This window comes from Vicugna pacos, chromosome 35 (assembly GCF_048564905.1).
Source record: "Vicugna pacos chromosome 35, VicPac4, whole genome shotgun sequence".
NCBI classification, from domain to species: Eukaryota; Metazoa; Chordata; class Mammalia; order Artiodactyla; family Camelidae; genus Vicugna; species Vicugna pacos.
The window spans coordinates 6,488,372-6,509,782 of NC_133021.1; positions in this window are offsets into that span (position 1 = coordinate 6,488,372).

Sequence of the window (21,411 nt, forward strand, 5' to 3'; positions counted from 1 at the left end):
TGCCTTTGGTCTCCACCACTGCTGATGACAAAACACCTGTTAATCTTATTGAGTATCCCTTATATATGATGAGTCACTTCTCTCTAGTTGCAGTCAAGACTGTTTCTTGACTATTTCGTGCAGAAATCTGAGTTTTGTCTATGTGGAGTTCGCTGAACTTCTTGGATGTGTAGACTAATATTTTTTATTAAAGTTGAGAAGTGTTCAGCCATTAGTTTTTCAAATAATTCTTCTTTCCTTAAAGGCCTGGAATCAGTAAGCACCCACAGTCTTTGCTGAGGGGCTCTATGCAGCCGTTGAAGCATACCCTCAACTCTGCCTTAGCCTTCCTTTCCTGCCTGTGCAGAGTCTTAAGGTCAGCCAGAGATGAGAGCATAGGCCCTTCTTACATCATTCTTAGCACGTGCAGAGCCAGGGGTGAATGCACAGACCTATGCATGTGCGTATCCCACCTGTTTCCCAGGAATCTGCTGGAGCTTTTCACACTGTCTGTGGACATCTCATTCCCCAGCTTTTCCTTTTAAGCTTGTTGCTTAGCTTAAAAGTTTATTTGTTATCCACTGCTTCAAGCACCATTTAAAAAAATTCTTTCTGATATACACCCTTGGATAGGTAAAGGGCTTTTCACACTGGAACATTCCTAGTTGATAACTTTTGAAAGAGTAATTGTTATGAAACCTTCATTTTGTTAATAGAAAGTTATTTTACCTCATTAACCAAGTGAAAATGTATACTACATTTATCACAATGTCAAGGTGATGATAATACCAAATATATTTCCCCCTGGGGAATCCAATGGAAAAACAAGAGGTAGATAAAGAGTTTTTAACTGATGACTGGAAGAAAGTAGGTATGCAGATAGTTAAAACTTAGAATGTGAGGTTTGAGCATAAAATAGTGGATTGATGCATGACTGAAAGATGCAATGTATATATACATTATATCATTACATAAATTAGGATAGTTTATTACATATTATTATAGAAATTAGGATAAGTGGATATCTATATATTATTATACAAATTAAGATAAACTTACAGCAATATAAACATTAAAACTTAATAAGCTAAAACACCAGCTTTGCCTTTATAAATAAAGAAGACTGTTTTCTACTTATGATTGTGACTGGACTTAACTGTCTTTTAAACATGAAGAACATTTATTACAATCAGTTATTTATCATTATAACAGGAAAAAACTTATTCATCATACAGAACATACAGAACAACTGATTTTCAATGGTCAATTAAAAGTAAAATGTATTCTTTTTTTTTACATTTTTTATTGATTCATAATCATTTTACAGTGTTGTGTCAAATTCCAGTGTTCAGCACAATTTTTCAGTCATTCATGGACATATACACACTCATTGTCACATTTTTTTCTCTGTGATTTATCATAACATTTTGTGTATATTTCCCTGTGCTATACAGTGTAATCTTGTTTATCTATTCTACAATTTTGAAATCCCAGTCTGATAATGGCATTTGTCAGTTTTTTGTGTCTACTTCAAAGTAAAAATCTATCATTTAGTAATAACATAAAATACAGATATGTATGTAATTTCAAATGTTTTAGCTTATAATACTATTTTTATATGTATTTGCTTTTTAGTTGATTTTGAAGAAGGAAAAGAAAAGCTTCTATACATCTTCAACTAATAGAAATCATACCAAAAAAAAAAAAACCTTAAAATATTGGAACCAATTGAGAAACTACAAGTATTCAAATACAGGAAATCATGATTTTATAATATTTTAATGTGATCTACTTGGGAAACAAAGCTAACCAAACCCTATTTCTGTACAGGAAATATTCCAGCATACAGTTTTAATACACTGTGGTGAAGGCTTACAGCTGCAGATTTTTAACCTGCAATGCCCCACTGGTATTGTGGCTTACTGCATTGCATCAAGACTGCCTTCCTGTCTGGAAGGCCCTCTAAGTATAAACCAGACTCTAAGTCCAGATTTTATTTTCCCTTGGTATCAGAATATGGTAATTTAAGAGTCCTGAGAAATACTTTTTTAGCCTTTAAAAGGAAATGTGTAACATTCTTTTATTAGGATCTATGTTTGGGTTAGTTTTTAAAAAAACTTAACATATGACCCAGTTATCTTATCAATTTATCAAGCCACCAAGTTTCAGGCAAATGCAGGTGTGTAATATGATGTCTTTCAAGATAATATTTTCTATAAAGACAAATAATATAAATATATTAAGAACTTCTGAGTCAAAACAAACTTAGAGCAGGGGCAACTGTACTATTTTATGGTTTCTTTTAATGAGACTACAAACCCTAAATTCAATAGTGTGCTTTAGTCTCAGCTCTAACTATTCAAGTATTTTACTCATCTGTATGGAATAGTCAGATGTACATGGTACACTGTAAAGAATGCTAACTAGGAATCAGGGGAGCTTAACTCTAATCTAAACTTAGTTGCACACTAGTTTTTAATCTTGAGTTGAAGTCAGTGACCCAATTTGAGCCTCACTCTTCTTACCTATAAAAAAATCAGATGATGGAATAAGACAACTCCAGCTCTTTAAAACTTTAAAGTGATGAAGATAGATATGTATATTATATATATAATATATATACACACACACATATATATTATATATATACACATACATACACACATATATATTATACACACACACACACACACACACACATCAGCTATGGAAGACACAGATAGTGTCTCTCTACAAACAAAGGGGCAGGCATGTTTACATTTTCAAAAGATTCAGCTTCCCCAAGTTTGGGGTTCCTTTCTTAGAATGTAACTCACTGTGTGTTTAAGTGTCACCTGGCTCTCTTCCTGTTACTCAAAGGGAACTGAGGCTTGGGGAACTGGCACATGTGCAGACACTCTGTTGTTGGTAATACACTGTCCTTCATCTCTGATCCAGCATGCCCCTATTTTCTACCAGCATCCATGAGACTGTGGCAGGCTAAGTTGTTTACTTGCAAATGGGGTAAACACTTCACAATTTTTGACACCTATACTTTATTTAGCATATATTTTTCTAAGTATCACATATATCCTACACATACATAAATGTATATGTAAAAGTGAGATTAATTAGCCTACCAATTATACTTTATTTGTTCACCAGATATTTATTGTTTCTAGGATAAGGGCAAGCTCAGGATACAGCAGTCAGCAAGGGAGACAGACGTGGTTCGTGACTTCATGGAACTGAAAAATAAGGAATAAAGAGTTAAGTACCTGACATTGCCAGACACGATTTAAAGTGTGTTAAAACAATTTTTTTCACACAATTACTCCATACTTTTCTAGTAAATTTGAATGCATCTTTAGAGTCCAAATTAATGTGGTTTAACTATTTATAAGTGGGAGGGTTTATTTTCTCAAAGCCTAAGTCCATAATTTCATACTATCTTTTCACCAGATCTTCTACAGAGCTGCTAATAAGTAGGCAAGAATGACTTATAATTTTAACTCAGATGGAGGTACTATGGAAAGAAGAATTATTTGTTGGCAGGTAACAGGAATGAAAAGCAATGAAAAATTTAAAAGACTAAGTCTGCACAATCAAACCCTTGAGTAAGGGGCAGACTGTACAACATAGATTTTGGAATAGTAACCTTGGTTGACCACTGGTATTCTGGATAAATGTCCTAGGGGAATAAATCTCAATGCGGTTAAAATGAAACTGTGTGCAAATTCCATTAACATTCCTAAGGGAGTATCCCCAAATTCTGGCCCTTCCCTATCTCCCCAGACTAACCACCTACTTTTGCACTACATACGCACTTAGCAGCCATTAGTTTGTCTCCACCAGTGCTTCTTGAAATCTCATCCATCTTTCAAAACTATTCTCTTCACCTCCTTCTAGAAAAACAACAAAAAATCCTTCTCTAACAATCAAAATTAGAAGCAATTTCTCCCCAGAAACATGTGGCTTAAACTCTTCTTCCTGGCACTTGGTAATACTATCTTAGAGTCATCTGTGTCTATCTGTGCAGATGGAACTCCAGCTTGTGTACCTTTGTGACTCCCTGCCTCTCCTGTGCAGAATAAGTTATAACTCTGGCTCTCTTTGTTTAAACCTCTTGTTAGATATATTACCGGATTCTCCTTGTCTTCAGCCTGTTTATTTAGGAGACTTCACAGATCCACCAAACCCATCATGACAATAGTATGTAAAGCCCAGACTAAAATGAATATGTAGGTAAGGCCTTACTTAGGCAACTACCTTCAGGACACAGTCTCAATGCATTAAGCTAACCTTATTCTATTTCATTTTAAGCTTTCACTCAGTCACAGTCAACACCCATTAAGTGCTGTGTTAGGCACTGGAGAGCAAAGATGAATGTCATAAACTCTGCTCTCAAGAAGCCCAAAGTGAGGAAGGAATCAGTAACATAAATAGGACCAGGATAATACGGATGTCGTCAAGGGGGGCAACTTTCCCAGCCTGGGTGGAGACAGAGGATATCAGGGAAAGATTCCTGGAGGACCAGAAAGGAACAATACATAAGTATAAACAAAAACAATTCATACATGTACAAGATGTGTTTCATCTTCTCAGGAGTCAAAGTCTTACCTACCTTGGAAATATATTACAAATGAAAACAAAATACATATGGATTAAACTAAATTTGAACTGTCCTATTTCAAATATACACAAAACCCAACTAACAAGAAATGACAATGTAATTGGCATAAACCATTGTGGAATATCCATTTTTAAAAATGGATAAGATTTGATGATAAACTAGAAAATCAGGAAGCATTTTTTTATCATTATGGATATAATTAAATTTTGTTTACAACACATGAAACCCTTTGGAATTTCAAAATATATGTTCAAATCTGATAAAGCAAACATGAGTAAACTATATAGTTTCTTAAGACAAACATTCACAAATGACCACCTCAACACTGTAGTCCCAAGGTCAGATGCAAAAGAAAAGTATCCAGGCATGTCAATGATTTATTCCCTTACAAGGAAACATGAATGTCTTCGACACTAATTACGATCCTTTTTCTATTACCTGTCATGTCCAATTTGCCTGAAAGTATGACTTACAGTAGTTTAGTGCCATTCACTCTTAACCTTATACTTTCCTGATTTACCATTAAGAACAGCCAGAGGGTGTTAGGAAATATGTCCATTACACATCTGAACATATCAAACCACAGCTCTGTTTGCTTGGTTTGTTTTCAGGTTTCAGGTGGCTCAGGGAACAAAGAAGGCTCTCATGGACATCTATAATTTTCTAAGTCTTGCAAAATCATCTCCAAAAATCTACAGAGAGGCAACTTTTCTAGGCTGGAATGACTGGCTCTTTCCTCATAAATCTGCAGATAGACTTTTTGGCTGTACTGACCACCATTATTTTGTGGTGACCTATGTCCCATTAAGCGAATCATCATGTAGAAAGAATGTAATGTGGAAAAGATGAGTTTCAGGAATGCTTTTTAGACAATTTAGTCAAATTCATAACACATCATAGACTAAAATAAAAACCACAGCCACCTAATTTGCTGTTTAGGGGTACATCTAGACTTCATGTGACACATGTTTCTCTTGAGATTCATGGAAAGGAAAAAAAGTAAAATAGAAAACTAACAAACAGTATGGACAGGATTAAAAAAAAATACCCAACCACATGTTATGCCCATATATCAATTTTGATATTCACACAGAATGATCAGGCACCTTCTTGGGTGTTCCCCACTCTGATCATCTTCCCCTGACCCTGCTGCCCAGGGGAAAAAGTTTTCTTGGAACATGTCACTCTTAAAAAAGTCAAAAACCACAAAGAACAAATTCTTCAATATTCCCCAATACAACCATTTCTTTAAAATTTAGTAATCAATAAAATAAATGATATTAACTTTACAGATGTTTTCATAAAAAAAAAAAGACTGGCTTACTTTTAATGTTAAAAAGTACAGACATTTCTGTCATATCTTACATAATTATACAATACTTTAAAGATTGTGATTTTCATTTTTATTTCTATTTATGTAAACACTGACACTTCCAAAGAGCATCAGAATGATTTTACTCCTGAATGAAAAATATAGGATTATAGATTCTCTAAAATGTACAGTCTGGCACAGGTCTGAGGACCTGAGAGTTGGTCTGCATTTCTTTGAATGTAATGAACTATGATTTTTTTTCCAATTATATATCCTCAACCACAGGACTTTATTGTACCTCAACTGAATATTATAGCTTAATAGTTTGATCTAAGTATTAAAAAAATTCTTTTGGCTAAGGCCAAATTCAAAACTATTTTGGGTACAATAACATATCTATTTCTAACTTCTAGCCTGCTTTTTCTCCCTTTGGACTTCATCCCTGATAGACATCTGTATTTTGTAACTTTTCCTAATTTCTGGCTCTGAAGACAGGTCGAGTTTTGGCCCAATAATCCTTTTCTGTTTGAATTCATTAGTGTGAGAATCGCAGGACTAGAAAGGACTTTGGGGGGGTCACTTAGACATCAACTTGCTCTGGACAAGACTAACTCCAAACCATGAAGACAAATGATGTTTAAAGACTTGGAGAAGAAATTTCAAGATTTCTCTCATCAGCATTGCAGGGCTTAGCACATCTCCCTATTAGAAAATGCTTTATTATATAGTTTTCATTTTATAAAAATGTTATTTGGCAGACATCATGGCTTTCTATAAAATGAACTTACCATAGAGCTTACATTTTTAGTCCATTAAAGGGATTTTTAAGACTGAAATAAATTAGTTGCTGGGTTCCAATGGTCCATAATTGGAGCAGGGGAGGCGCCCAGCTTATTTGACACTGACATCATTTTATGACAGTAATATAAATGCTATAGCTGTTTTCATTTTTCATTCAGTTTTGTCTTTAGTTTTACTTTCTCTTATCTACCTCTACATATACATGAAAGTTAATATTTTTAGGTTAATTTTCCCTAAAAACAACTCCCAAAACCAGCATAACTGGGCTCACTTACTAGCTATACGACCTTGGGCAAATTCTATTTGCCGTTTCTTTCCCTATTAAACTGTAATAATGATATAGAATGCATAGGATTTTGGGAAGGGAAATGAAAGAATGTAAGATAAACTGCCAAGCAAAATTTCTGGCACATAGAAATTGCTCAATAAATGCAAGTTGCCTCTTCCTTCTTAGGGAAGAATGAGTCACTGAATTTACTCTCTGTGGTTTGGGGAAATTACTGACAAACTATGGTACATATCAATAGGTGCTAAAACCAATGTGCAAAAGGTTGGAGGGGAAGTTGATAATGATGGATAATGACCTGATCAATTTTAAAGTTGCTAAAAGTGAAATAAAGCAGATATCATGTGTCTCCCATTGTGATGCAACACGAAGAATATTGTGTCACTTGGGAAGCATTCTTTACAAAAAAAAAAGCAACTCAAATCTAATCAATTCTCCATAACAACTACTAGATTACAGAAAATATGGGAGAATAGAGGAAAATGTTAAACAGTATTATAAGGATAAAGTGTGCCAAAATCCAGAGCATAGGAAATTTTGTATGTCAAATGATCCAATTTCTTCATCAAATAAATGACATAGGAGAGAAAGAAAGAGAGAGGGAACTGTTATAGATTAAAAGAGACTTAAGAACCATATCAATCAAATGTAATGTATGGACTTCAGCAGGATCCTGATTCAAGCAAACCAACTCTAAAAAAATATCTCTGAGACAACAGGGAGAATTAAATGTAGACTATTATATGATATTAAGGAATTATTGTTAATTTTGTTGGCTGTGATAAAGATATTGAGTCGTATTTTAAAATATTTACCTGCTGGCAATGCTTACTCAAGTATTTATGGGTGAAATGATGTGATGTCTGAGACTTCTTTTAAAATACTCCAGTTTTTACAACAGGATCAACAAAAAGTGCTGAGAAGAACAGGTGTAACAAGGACACTAGGACACTGGTCATTACTAACGACGTGGGAGAGACACACAGAGTTTAGTACACTAGCCTCTTTACTTTCATATATGTACATTTTTCATGACAAAAACTTTTTTTCCAAGGGGAAATCATCAGATTTTTTCCCCTAACTAAAATTGATCGAATGTTAGAAGTCTGTGTTAGGAATACTATAATAAGCATATCAGTCAAGAAAACAATTAAAAATTGCTCAAAACTTCCTGCAAAATCAGTTTAAGAATCATTTTAGAAGGTAGAGCTCATATAAATAACTGCGATGAAGCCATGTATATATCTCAGAAAAGGCCAGGTTTGTACTTGCTATTTTACATACATGTACCATGACATAGCTAAAGAGAAAAAGGTCCTAGTCAATGTTTGGAAATGACTTTTCCTCATGGAGGAAAAAAAAAAAGAGATGTCACAATAGGGGATAAAAAGATGGGTATGATTAATTAAATCATTATTTACTTTTAAACAATGGTTCAAAGTTGGCTTATATAGCATATATTTTTCTAAAGCTGAATACCTTTTAATCAAAAAATAAGATAAAACCATGAATGTACTTTATATATATTTCAAGATCACTGCAGTAAAATGAAGTTTGAGAGCTGTGTTAGAAAGCTCTTTGTGGTGAAAATGAGTCCTTTCAGAATCTTGGTTCAGTTTACATACAGCAAGACTCACACAAGTAAAGTACAACCACATCAGCCACCTCTTCACTAAAATGCCCTTTGACAAGAATTATTTCCTTGAGATAGTTAAAGGAGGCTGTTGCCTGTATCCCACATTGGATAAGCACACATTCCAGTCCAATATATGACATGAGAACTGTTACCAAGAAAAAACACTTATCTGAAGTCAGCCAGAAAGAGAAAGAAAAATACCATGTGATATCACTCATATGTGGAATCTTAAAACAGAAAAAAGAAGATGCTAATGAATTTATCCACAAAACAGAAACAAGATTCATAGACATTGTAAATAAACTTATGATTACTGGGGGGACAAAGGGTGGGAGGGGATAAATTTGGAGTTTGAGATCTGCAGATTCTAACTCCTATATATAAAATAAACAACAAGTTTCTACTGCACAGCACAGGGAACTATATTCAATACCCTGTAGTAACTTAAGATGAAAATGAGTGTGAAAACAAATATATGTGTGTATATGTATGACTGAAACCTTATGATGTGTCCCAGACATTGACACATTGTGAATTGAATATACTTTAATAAAAAAAAATTGGGAAAAGAAAAGGAAAAACACTTACTAAAATTCCTTCAAATAGTAACCTAAAACCATCATATTTTGTAGTTGCTTTGGCAGGATTCTGAGCATCTGTACTTGGTGATTCACTACTATGTGGCTGATAAAGCAGTGAAGAAATAACTGCCACTTGCAATTACTTATTTATGTAAGTCTAGGCTTTCAAAACACTGTGACACTAAGATAGAGAAAACTGTCAACACAGTTTTCTCTGGGTTTCAATCAGTTTTATAAAATATGAGAGGATCTCTTCCAGTAACTAATAGTAATGGTAATGAGATAGACAGGAAACTCTTTTGTAATAGTAAGACCAATAAAAATGCATTATAGAACAGAATACAGAATCTGGACAGAAAACAAGAAGTGTTTTCAAACAACACGTCTGTGCTTGAGGGAGGCTGCTTGGACCCACCCATGGACACTGAAAGTTAAGAAACACTGATCACACGTAAAAGTGTGTTTCATGAAAGACATCTTTCATAGGTTACTTAACTGCTCTGAGCCTTAGTTTCCTTAGTAAAATGTGAATAACAGTTTTTGTAGCTTGAGGATGAAGTAAGGTAGTTATCTAATACTCTTAGCACACCTGGATGGCACTAAACAAGAAAGCAATAAACAAATGATAAATGAGGGAGGGAAAAAAGTCAAGAACTACCTCTTCCAATCCTGAAACCCTAGGATCGTTTTCCAGGTTTGTTTTTTGTCCTCAGCATACTGCTATCTATCACGGTTTATTAGCTAGAATACAAAAACAAATAGATAAATGTGAAACCTTCATTCAGGCCCTGTTGTTGTCACCTTACAATTTAAAAGAAATTGACATCTTTAGTGGAGAGTATAGCTCAGTGGTAAAGCGTGTGCTTAGCATGCTTGAGGTCCTGGGTTCAATCCCCAGTACCTCCAATAAAAAAATTAAATAAACATACCTAATTATCTCCCCCTCACCCCCTAATTTTACATCTTGCCTCTTAATTTCTTCCATCTCTGAGGAATGAAATTTATCACTCAACTCTCTGCTTCTAAGCCCTCCTGCCAATAACTTCCTTCACAGAATCAACTATAAACTAAATTAATAACTTCTTTTCTAATCCTAACTTCTCTCCATCCCTCAGATCATTCCACAAATCATTACTGAGCAACTACTATATGCCAGTCTCTAAGTGGCAAGGAAACACTGATGAATAAGGAACAGGGCCTTACTCTCACGGAACTTACAGTCTAGTGAGGGTGTCACACAGTTAAGCCCAATGTGACACAAGCACAGAGTCCAAGACGGAGATGGGCTATTGCAGGACAATGGCTGCCATGGTGCCCTGGTGACTAAAACTTCTTTCCAATTCAACAGTGGCCTCAGAGTTGTCAGATTGACAGCCTTTTCTGCAGTCCACAATGTACTGTGTTTGTAGTCATACTGCTGAGTTCTCCAAGCTTCTGAAAGTTTTCACTCTGCCTGGATTTGCTGACACTGCTGTCTCCTCAGCCTTCCTCTCTGACCACTTCTTTGTTGATTCCTGTATGAGTTTCCCAGGGCTTCTATACCAAATTACCACTAACTTGGAGGCTTATAACAACAGAAATTTGTTCTGTCACAGTTCTGGAAGCTTGAAGTCCAAAACCAAGGTGTCAGCAGGGCCCTGCTCCTCTGAGGGTCCTAGGGAGGAAGACCCTTCCCTCTGCTCTCCCCAGCTTCTGCTGGCTCTTGGGACTCCCTGGCTTTCCTCAGCATGTAGTTCTATCATTCCCGTCTCAGTTTCTGCCTTGACACGGCCTTTTCCCCTATCTGTGTTTCTCTCTATTAAAATTGCCCTCTTTCTATAAGAATACTAGTCACTGGATTATGGCCCAGCCTAATCTAGCATGACCTCATTGTAACTTAATTATAGTTACAAAGACCCTACGTCCAGACAAAGTCCTATTCTGGGGTTCCAGGTAGAAATGAATTTTGGGGGGACACTATTCAACCCACTTCAATTCCTAATCAACTATTTATTTACTGGAGGGGGTGAGATTTCTCATTATTCTATTCTCAGTCCTCTTGTCCTTGAGCTCTTCATTCTCTCTGAGTGTGACATCTCTCCATTTCACCTTTATGGCTTCAATGTTTAATTCTGTGAGGATGACTTGCAAAACATTGCTTAAATAGCGTGACCCTTTTCTGAGCTGTCAGCACATGTTTCCAAATTTGTGGTAGGCATTTCATCATGATAATTCCTCTAAAGCCTTAAATGGTAAGCATTCAATGCAGAACTTAGAATCCCTTCCACAAATCGGACAACCCCACTTTTCCTGACATTTCCAGTCCCCATTAATGATACTCAATCCATCCAGTCACCCAGGCTCTAGACTCACAGGGTCATTTAATTTTCCTCTCCTATTATCATATGCATCTAGGTATTAAAATCTATTTATTCTGTCTCCAGATGTCTCTTACATTCATTTCCTCCTTCCTGTTCCAAATTGTGCTCTAAATAGGTCTCTATGCAGCTGACCTGTACAGGTACACCACAGAGATATTGTGGGTTCGGGTCCAGACCACCACAGCAAAGTGAATATCCCAATAAAGTAAGTCACACGAATGTTTTTGTTTCCCAGTGTATGTAGAAGTTATCTTCACACTATACTGTAGTCTAATAAGTGTGCTAGCATTATGTCTTAAAAAGCACATACATTCTGCCATTTAAAGAATACTTTATTGCTAAAAATTGCTAGCCATCATCTGAGCATTTCACAAGTTATCTTTCTGCCGTGATATCGAAGATCACAGATCACCATAACAAATATAAAAGTAATGAAAAAGTTTGAAATATTGCAAGAATTACCAAAACATGACCCAGAGATACAAACTGAGCAAATGTCACTAGAAAAGTGGCGCCAAGAGACTTGCCCGATGCAGGATTGCAATAAATCTCCATTATGTAAAAATCACAGATCTGTCAAGCCCAAAAACATGAAGCACATTCAAAACGAGGTCTATGCTTGGAGCAGCCTCTAATTCACCCTTCCCTCTGTAATCGGCCCAGGTTGTTGCTCAGCTTGATAACTGTAACGATGATCCTCACATAATAAAGCGCTTATGGAATAAGCCCCAACGGCTCAGACAGCATTTAAGATCCTCCACTGTCTGGGGTTTACGTCTAATTTGCAAGCTCATCAACCACTGTATGAACTCCTTCTCTGTACTTCCATTAACACTTACAGTATCACACTGGGTACTAGTTGCCTATGGGTTTGTTTCACGAAGCTTGGATTGTAAGCTCTTAGAGATAATGCTTGTACGAACACCATGTAAATGTTATTGAGCATCATCAGCACCTTTTGGTCCTTCCCCTCAAGTTTGCAGTACAAGAGAGGCTACGTTAAGTGGCTAAGGACTCAAAAAGCGCTAATACAAAAATGTCCAACAACTGATAAAGGGTAAGTAAATAAAATGTGGTAAGTCCATACAATGTATGAATTTGGTAAGAAAAAGGAATGAATTTGGTAACAAACAGGAAATACTGATGTATGATTTGACATGGGTGGTCTATGAAAACATTACGTTAAATGACAGAAGCCCGTCACAGAAAGTCACAACTTATATAATTCCATTCATACAAAGTGTCCAGAATAGGTTAATATATAGGGACAGAAAGTAAATTAGTGGTTGCTAAGGTCTGGGGACAGGCGGACTGGAGATTGATAGCTGAAAGCTACTAGATTTCTTTTTGAGATGATGAAAATGTTCTAAAATTGATTGTGGTAATAATTGCATAACTCTGTGAATATACTAAGAACCACTGAACTGTACTCTTTAAATGGGTGAATTGCATAGTATGTGAATCGTATCTCAAAAGAGCTGCTAAAAAAAGTGCTAACAGTATAACACAATCAAGATTCTTAACTTTGATGTAGCATTTGATGATGATGGTACAAAACAAGTAAGGTTCTCAAGTTTGATTTTTTTTTTCCTAACTAGAAGTTGAATAAGGAAATTGGAAAGCCATGCATGTTTGAAAATATATGACAAAAATTTGAATTTTTCAGACCGATGGCTTTAGGAAAAGGATGGGTAAAAGGATAAAGAGCTTTTAGTTTGTATTCAAAACTCAGTTTTTCTCCAATATTTAAATTCAGGGCTGAGCAAGAGACAAACTGGCACCTAGAGATGGTAAGATTTTAGAGGAAAGTCGTAATTGCTAACATTTATAACACGTTAACTATGTGCTAGACAATGTCTTAAGTTCTTTTTAAATTTAGCAATCATTTATTTCTTCCAACAACCCAAATTGTTGTGCCTAATTTACAGATGAGGAAGCTGAAGTACAGAGAAGTATCTTGCCCAAGGTCACCCAGTGGGGCTTGTATCTGGACCCAGAAACTTGAGTTCCAAAATCTTTGTTCTTAACAACTATGCTATGCTGCCTCTCTATACTTCACTTTTCTTTCTGTTTGTTACTTTCTCAACAATGCAGCTTTCAAGAAACAATTTATAGTTTCTGAATAATAGTTTTTACTGTAATTCTCATAGAGGGAAATATTTCTATTTGGGGGAGAATAATTCCTAAAAAGATGATCATAGACCATCAGTTGATATTTACCATTTTTCTTTTTTTTTGTTTTACCTCTAACATTTTTAATGCTGAGTGATAAACATCAGACACACTGTCTGCTAAGTATAGTTCATTTCCAGAAAAAAATGCTCCCCCCATGACCTTTTTAAATGCAAGAGTATTTCATGGGAAAAGAGAAATAGACTAATAAAATTTCTCCCACGAAAAAAAGTGACAGGACAAAAATGACTTCAGTATTCTCCCAGTTTGCAAATGTTTTCCATTTACTTTAAAAGCACGTCTTATTGACAGATTTCTTCTCCATCTCTCTCTTACTTATTCAAAGTGTAAGGAATGCCAGCATTTTAAACTGTTTATCTATTTATTTTTATGTCAAAAAGCCTCATTTGCTTTCTAAGTTTCCTCTATAAATTCTGTTTCAGCAGACCATTCACTAATAAACTAGAAAGTGAGTTCTCTTACTGCATCATAGACTAAACAGTGAATTTCACAAGCAGGCCAGAAGCAGACGCAGATCACGGAGCTGGCTAGCGCAGCGGCAACTGTGGACCCAGATTCTCAGGAGTTACAGTTGTGATGCCAGCATGGACTTCTGGTTGCCTCCCCAAACCTCTCCTTCACTTCTTCCTCAGCAAATGAGTCCCAATTTCCCCTTTAACTAGGAGTAGCCACATGCTATAATTCTAGACCCTGAGATATTGGCAGCACAGTGTGCAGGGTGTGGGTCCAAGAAGCATCCTTAAAGGGAGGAGGCATGCTCTTTTTTGGTTCCTTCCTCTTCCTAACATTGGACTGGGGACCAGATGTTTGAAGCCTGTACAGCCATCCTGGACCATGAAGGAAAGGCCAGTGTGGGGGACGGCAGAGCAGCAGGAAGCAAGAAGACACCTGGGCCCGCATGACTTCATAGAAACACTTACAGTCATAGATCACCTGTTTTCAGACTGTTCTCATGTATGATAGGAAAAGAAGCTTGCTTTGCTTAAACTACTATTATTCTGTATTTTCTGTCTCTCATATCTGAACCTAATCCTAACTGACATGGAGCTCTGGTAGAATTTCTTGTTGGGAGGCTTCACCAAAGATTCATACACAGTTTCCAGGAATCTATATACTTTTTGTATCTGTATGTTAAATCTTATGTGCAATCATGCCCTTTTCAGGGAGAAGAGGCCCATGGCAATTCATTTAACTTTTCAGAACCCCAGCTTTATTATCTGTAATGAGGGAGAAGACCACTCACCTCTGCAGCTGACTTCAGGAGCAGATGTAATCTGCACAGCTTGTGTAGCACAGTGAATACTGCCCAGCATGAGAGGCACTCCTCGTGTTTTCAAAATTTTGTGAACAGTCTTACCATACCTCTCATTGAGCTTAAGTCTAGCCGTCATCTTGACTTCTCTTATCCCTCTCATTAAATTATCACATTCATTGTCAACAACATAGATTATCTGTCTGCAGTGTCTCCCACATTCATATCTTTTTCTCCATATCAGCTGATACCTCTCCCCACTCCTGCCCCCAGATTATGGACCCCTGACAGGTCTTCTCGTTTTTGGTATTTTTGTATTCCATTCCACTCTCTGTCAGACTACTAGACTCATTTTTGCAAAGTCCTGGACTGCCAATGGTTCTCCAATGCCATCAAATGGAGTATAAACTCCATACTCTAAAAGTGATCAGGGGAGCACAACATAGAAGAAAATCTTACGGATTCATACAAACCTAGATATGAGTGTCAGTTTTACCTCCTTATTTGCTTTGTGATCTTGGGAAGATTATATGACTTCTCAGAACCAAAGTAATTTTAGTTCCAGAGTAGAGATAATAGTATAAAGTACACAGGGTTACAGAGAGGATAGAAGAGACATGCCATATAAAAGGACATGTTTTGTGCCTGGTACATACACTAGGTGCTCAATAAATGCATCACCTTCTTCTACCCTCCATGGAATGAATGGTCGTAGACTAAAAACCCATCACTCATCACTCATCCACTCATCCCTTAGTTGTATAATACGTGCTGGTCAAAGCAGATTATTTGTCACCTTCCAGGTGGAAGTTCTGTCTTCTCTTATCAATTCTGAAATTTTGTTCTGACTGATTTTTTTCTTAATATGTTCTTTCTCCCTCTTTTATCTGCTGAAATCCTATTTAGCTTTCAAGGATCCTCTCAGTTGTCACCTCCTCCATGAAGCCTTCTCCTGATCTGTCAGCCAGATGTAAACTCTCCTTGTCTAAAAGGCACGTTCTCTGTGTCTCCTGTGGCTCTTCACAGTTCTGTCTCACTTATTTTGTGTACTTATCTCTCCTAAAAATCTGTTGGTGCCTTGAGAGCAGGACTAGAGCCCTCTTCTCCTTTGTATCTCCTAAGGCCCTAGTTCAAACCCCTTTATCTGCATTTACTGAATTAACCTCAAAATTCTCAGGTGGAACTCTTTTCAATATATTCCTAGATCCTTTTTTTAATACTTTTACAACACTACGAAGACAGAATGAGTAAAAGCGTATCCAGGGAATACTCTATTTTAGATTCCCCTTCACTGTCCAAAAAAGGAAGCAATGGCTTCTGGATGCAAAATACTTAGTAGTCAATCCAGCACTGTTCCCCATCATTCAAAACCATTTATTAATGTGTCCACTGGGTACACAGGACTTTTTCCTTTCCTTTATTTCCTAAGAGTCTGGCTCTGCCTCTGACTGCCTCAAAGCCCCCAAGGCTTCTTTTTCTTTTCTGCATTTCAACAACAATGAATTGCATATCTGGCTTTGAGCACCCCTCCTAAAGATGATGGATAGGAGCAAAGCCTTCTGGGACACATTAGTACAGCTGCCAGTGGGCAGGAGGTGCTTATAAAATAAAAAGGCTCAGGATTCTGGGAACATATATGCAGCTATAAGTGAACTGCCCAACACAGCTAAAAAGAACCACCCAAGAACACTTCCTTTTATTCTTTTTAAGTTGTGCATGGAAGACACAAATCATATTGGATTGCAAGCAACTCTCAGAAAGATTCTTTTCCTGTAGTGTCACCATGTGCTAATATCATAACCTTTTCCTATCAGGTCCATGTGCTTTAGAATCACAGGAAGCTTGTAAAGTCAAGTTTAAAGCAGCAGAAGTCTAGTTTTTAATTTATTGGATAATGTTGAGTATTACTGTCTGACTCTGAACATTTTTGGATATAATTATGAAAAAAGAGTAAAATCCACACAACTATGAGGTTTAATGAAGCTTTAGTTCAGTCTTTAGATAAGCATGTAAGATAAAATGTTATTAGAAAACCAAACACAATTAAATCACCAGTAAGCTACAGACATTAAGCATCACACTGTAAATTTAATTTCAAAAGTAGAAAATTATTTTATATGTAAAGCTCTCATACATCATTAGAACTAAGACAGTGCTTACAGAGTCTGTGAAGTTGCTATGTGTTATACAGTCATTGAATTCAGAAGATACTTGGGGACAAGAAAATAGCTCGTATGTGTCTGTAAGACAGTAGCTTGCCTAATCTATATTTTAGGGAGATGTGGGGGATGGAGGTGTAATGAGAAGATTTAAAAAGCGATAGGAGGCTTTTCTCTAGATGCAGATAGCCCATGATGCGCAGACAGAAACAGCTTTGCCAGGTATTTGCAAAGGGAAGAACTGGAAAAACCACAGCAAAAAGGAGTAAATTTCTTTAGTGAGGCAGTCTTTCAAGAGACCCTCTTACCAGTGGCGACTCTTCTTCAAAACCACAGACAATATATAAAAGGCTTCCTTCTTGGAAGAGCAGAATACACTGTGAAGATCTTCAGAGTCGATCAGACTGGACAGAAGCAGCCTACAGCGTGAGACAGGTACTGACCATGAGTTTGGCCAGGCAAGACATGGTGGCAAAGAGGAGCAGTAAAAGATAATGACATAGGATGAATCCCTTTGGGGGTATCTGAAAAGTCCACAGTGACCCTTAATTCACAGCCATCTTGGTTACCATGAGGCCACCCCCACAGCCTCAGTTGAATGGGCCAAAAGCACCTGACACCAAATTAGGTCAATCTGGAATGCAGAACTGGACCAGAGGCTGGGCTTGTACATTTGACTCTGGGAGCTCTAGGAGTTGTGTGGGGACTACCAGCTGGCCTGAGAAGCAGGGGAAAAAAGAAGCTACTCTGTTGAGAAGGAAGAATACAGCAAAAATGGGCAAAGAAGCAGAGAAAAGTGACGGTGGGCGAATACTCCCCTGGACTCCTGTCTTCTCTTCCTGGCCCTGTCTTTCTACAGGCCCAGCTGCATTTTGCCCTTGGCCTCTAGGACTCCCCACTGTTATCTTTCTAAAAAAATTTTTTTGGTGGGGGAAGAGTGTTTAGGTTTATTTATTTATTTTGTTATTATTATTTATTTAATGGAGGTACTAGGGATTGAACCCAGGACCTCATGCATGCTAAGCATGTGCTCCACCATCGAGCTATACCCCTCCCACCTCCACTGTATCTTGATACTAGATCTCTACTCTGTTTTTTGCTAGGCTAGCTCCAGCAGGGTTTCTGCTGCCTGCAACCTCGAGGACTGTGGCTGACATACCACCTCGGAGGCCGCTGACTGTGGGGCTGCAGGATGGCGGCTTCTCTTCCAGCAGCCATTCGCAGTCGGTGAAAGCATTCCACTAATCACATGCAGAGCCATCATTCTCAAGGATTAATTATGACCTTAACAGGCTATAAACACAAACAGTATATTTCTCAGAAAACAGGGCTTTCTGGGTCTACACAGTAGGATCCAGGTTCTTTGATCAGTGGATATTACAATAACGAGGATGATGATGTGACGCCAATGACAGCAGTTACCAAGGGCTGTAATAATAACTTACTGAGCCTCTGACAGCGTAAGGCACTATGCCAGGTGCTTTACGTGCATTACCTTTACTTCTCACAGCTCTTCAAGGTAGCAGGAGTAGCATTTTGTTTGGAAAGGTTTGTGATGTGCTGCACAATAGAGACATCATGTGGGAGAGGCCCGCATGCTGGGAAGGCAGGTAGCCACAAGACGGGATTTGTGTGATGGATGCACCATGATTTACCATCTGGCCATGGGTCTTGCGGTCTCAAAGCGTTTCCATGGTGTCCTAGCACTGGCTCCATTCAGGAATGCTGAGTCATGTAACAAAGTTCACTAGAGACTGATATATAAACCAGATGCCAAGTTATCAATTTACCATGAGATGCATAACTGCCAAGCAGCCTGGAGACTGAAGTTGGCCTGAGAATGTATGAAACTCTCTGTAGACAGAGTGCATTGGGAGCCAAACTATTAGAAGGTTGTTTGGGTGATTAGATGATTTGAACGTTAGACACAGAGACCTGACAGCTGCGACACTCATCTCCACACAGGGGATTCAGCTGCTAGGTGAGCCTCGGGCACCATTTCTTTGGATGCTGCCAGGAGGGCGTCTTCCGATAAATGCTTCCCTGGCCATCCTGGGCTCCTACAGCTGAGCAATTCTCCTTCTGAAGGAAACACTTTTTTTTTTTTTTTTTAGAAATCATAATACCCAAACCATCATCTGTATCTGGGAGTCCTTTTATTTATTTAAGGTTATTTTGCATATCTTTGGTCTGATTCATTATTTCATGATTTAACAATTTGAAGCAAAATAGTTTTATTTTTCTTCTTTCCACATTTCTCAACAGAGTTGTTCACTATCACTTAAATGTATCCTCTACAATGTGAATACCCTGTTGTTTTATAAATAGGATAAAGAACATAAGTTTTGGAGTCAGAAAGTCCTGGGGTGAAATTCTGGCTCCCCTACTTTTAAGTTTTATTTTAAAAAATTTCCATTAAAATAAACTGAAGTATAGTCAGTTTACAATGTTGCATCAATTTCAGGTGTACAGCATAGTGTTTCAGTCATACATGTACCTACATATATTCCTTTTCATATTATTTTTCACTGTAAGTTACCATTATATATTGAATTTAGCTCCCTGTGCTATACAGGATAAATTTGTTGTTTATCTATCCTACATTTAATAGTTAGCATGTGCAAATCTCAAACTCCCAGTTTATCTCTTCCCATCCCCATTCCCACACTGGTTAACCATGAGTTATGATTCAACACCAGTTAATTCCTCTTGGCCTCAGTTTCCCCACTTATAAAATGGAGATAATGCCCACCACCCAGAATAAAATGAGGTTTTATGAGATTATGTATGCACAGTGCTGAGTAAAAAACACAAAGATGATCACAACACTTTGGAGCAAAAATAATACAGATCTCAACCATTTAGATTTTCCTGGGCTTCCATGTATGCAGGGTTTTTTTTTTTTTTGTTCACTATTCTTCCAATGTGGTTTTTGACTTTTATAATCATATTAGTGTTACTTTAAAAACTAATTTCCCTGACTTTTGAACTGGATAAATAAAAATGAACTGGGCATGAGTGCACTGATTTCTCTGGCTTGCTGCTCCCCTTCTCCACCAGAAACAAGCAAACGACACAGCTCACTTCTGTCTTTTTCTTCCTGTTATTCTCGGGAGGGCATCCTTTAAGGACTCTAGTCATAATTTTTGTCATATTCAAGAGTTCTGCACTTAACTCTGAAGCTTGAAAATGCCTTTTTAACTGAGAAAGTGCTATGAAATCATAGAGCTGTAGTAACAAATTTATTCTTTTTCTCCCAATTAATTCAATTTACTCTTCAGATGTTAGAGTTCCCCAAATTACTTGATTCCTCTGCTATGAATGGGCCTACCCTAAAATATATTCAGTTTTTCTGAGTTTGTATATGCATTTATGCCCTGTCTTTTCAATTAGATTATAAACCTTATCAGAGTAGGGACAGATTTTCCATCTTTAATATCTTCACTGTCTATATGTGGTAGAACCCTACCCTGATATTGAGAAGATACTGAATAATTATTTGTTAATGATAAATGCTAGGAAGTGAAAATAAAAATAACAGAGACATATTTATCTTCTCATTTGTTAATTATATTTACATTTTCTGAAGGTGTGGCTCTGCATCTAAGTGTGTATTTAATTTTTCTAATGTGAGGTTTTGTAAACCTATATAAAAATTTCCCTAAATTACTTAAACACTTTCTTTCCCTTTTACCTGACTTTAACATCAGTATCTTATGTACACCCTAGATGTTTCTTGCACTAGCTCCTGCATCCTTCCTTTCAATCCATACAGTACGTTATCATTCACTGTACTTCTTTAACTTTGCTTCCTATCTGTTCAAATTGCTTCAGTGATCCCAACCCAGCATTCAGTGTTTGTCTTGAACTGTAGTGCTCAAGCTTTATACTCTTAGATTTCTGGAAAAAGAGGAAATTTAGTTTGCCTGATTGTTACATAGCTAATGAAGGTATCTAAAAATTTAGGGCCACGCATACATGAAAATAAACACAGAAAGAAGAATTCAGAATTGAGAGAACAGGAACAAGCCCCCCTGACAGACGTGTGTGAGAATCAGAATATCCATGACCCATTCTACTACTAGGGATGAGTTAAAGCTCTGCAACCTGAGAACGCGGGTATGGCCAAAATGGAATCCTTGGTAGGCAGTGTGCGCAATGGGAGGGGGAGAGATGGGAACTTACAGTATGTGCCAGACGCAGTGCCAGCAATCTCTTATATTTAAGCTCATTTAAACAG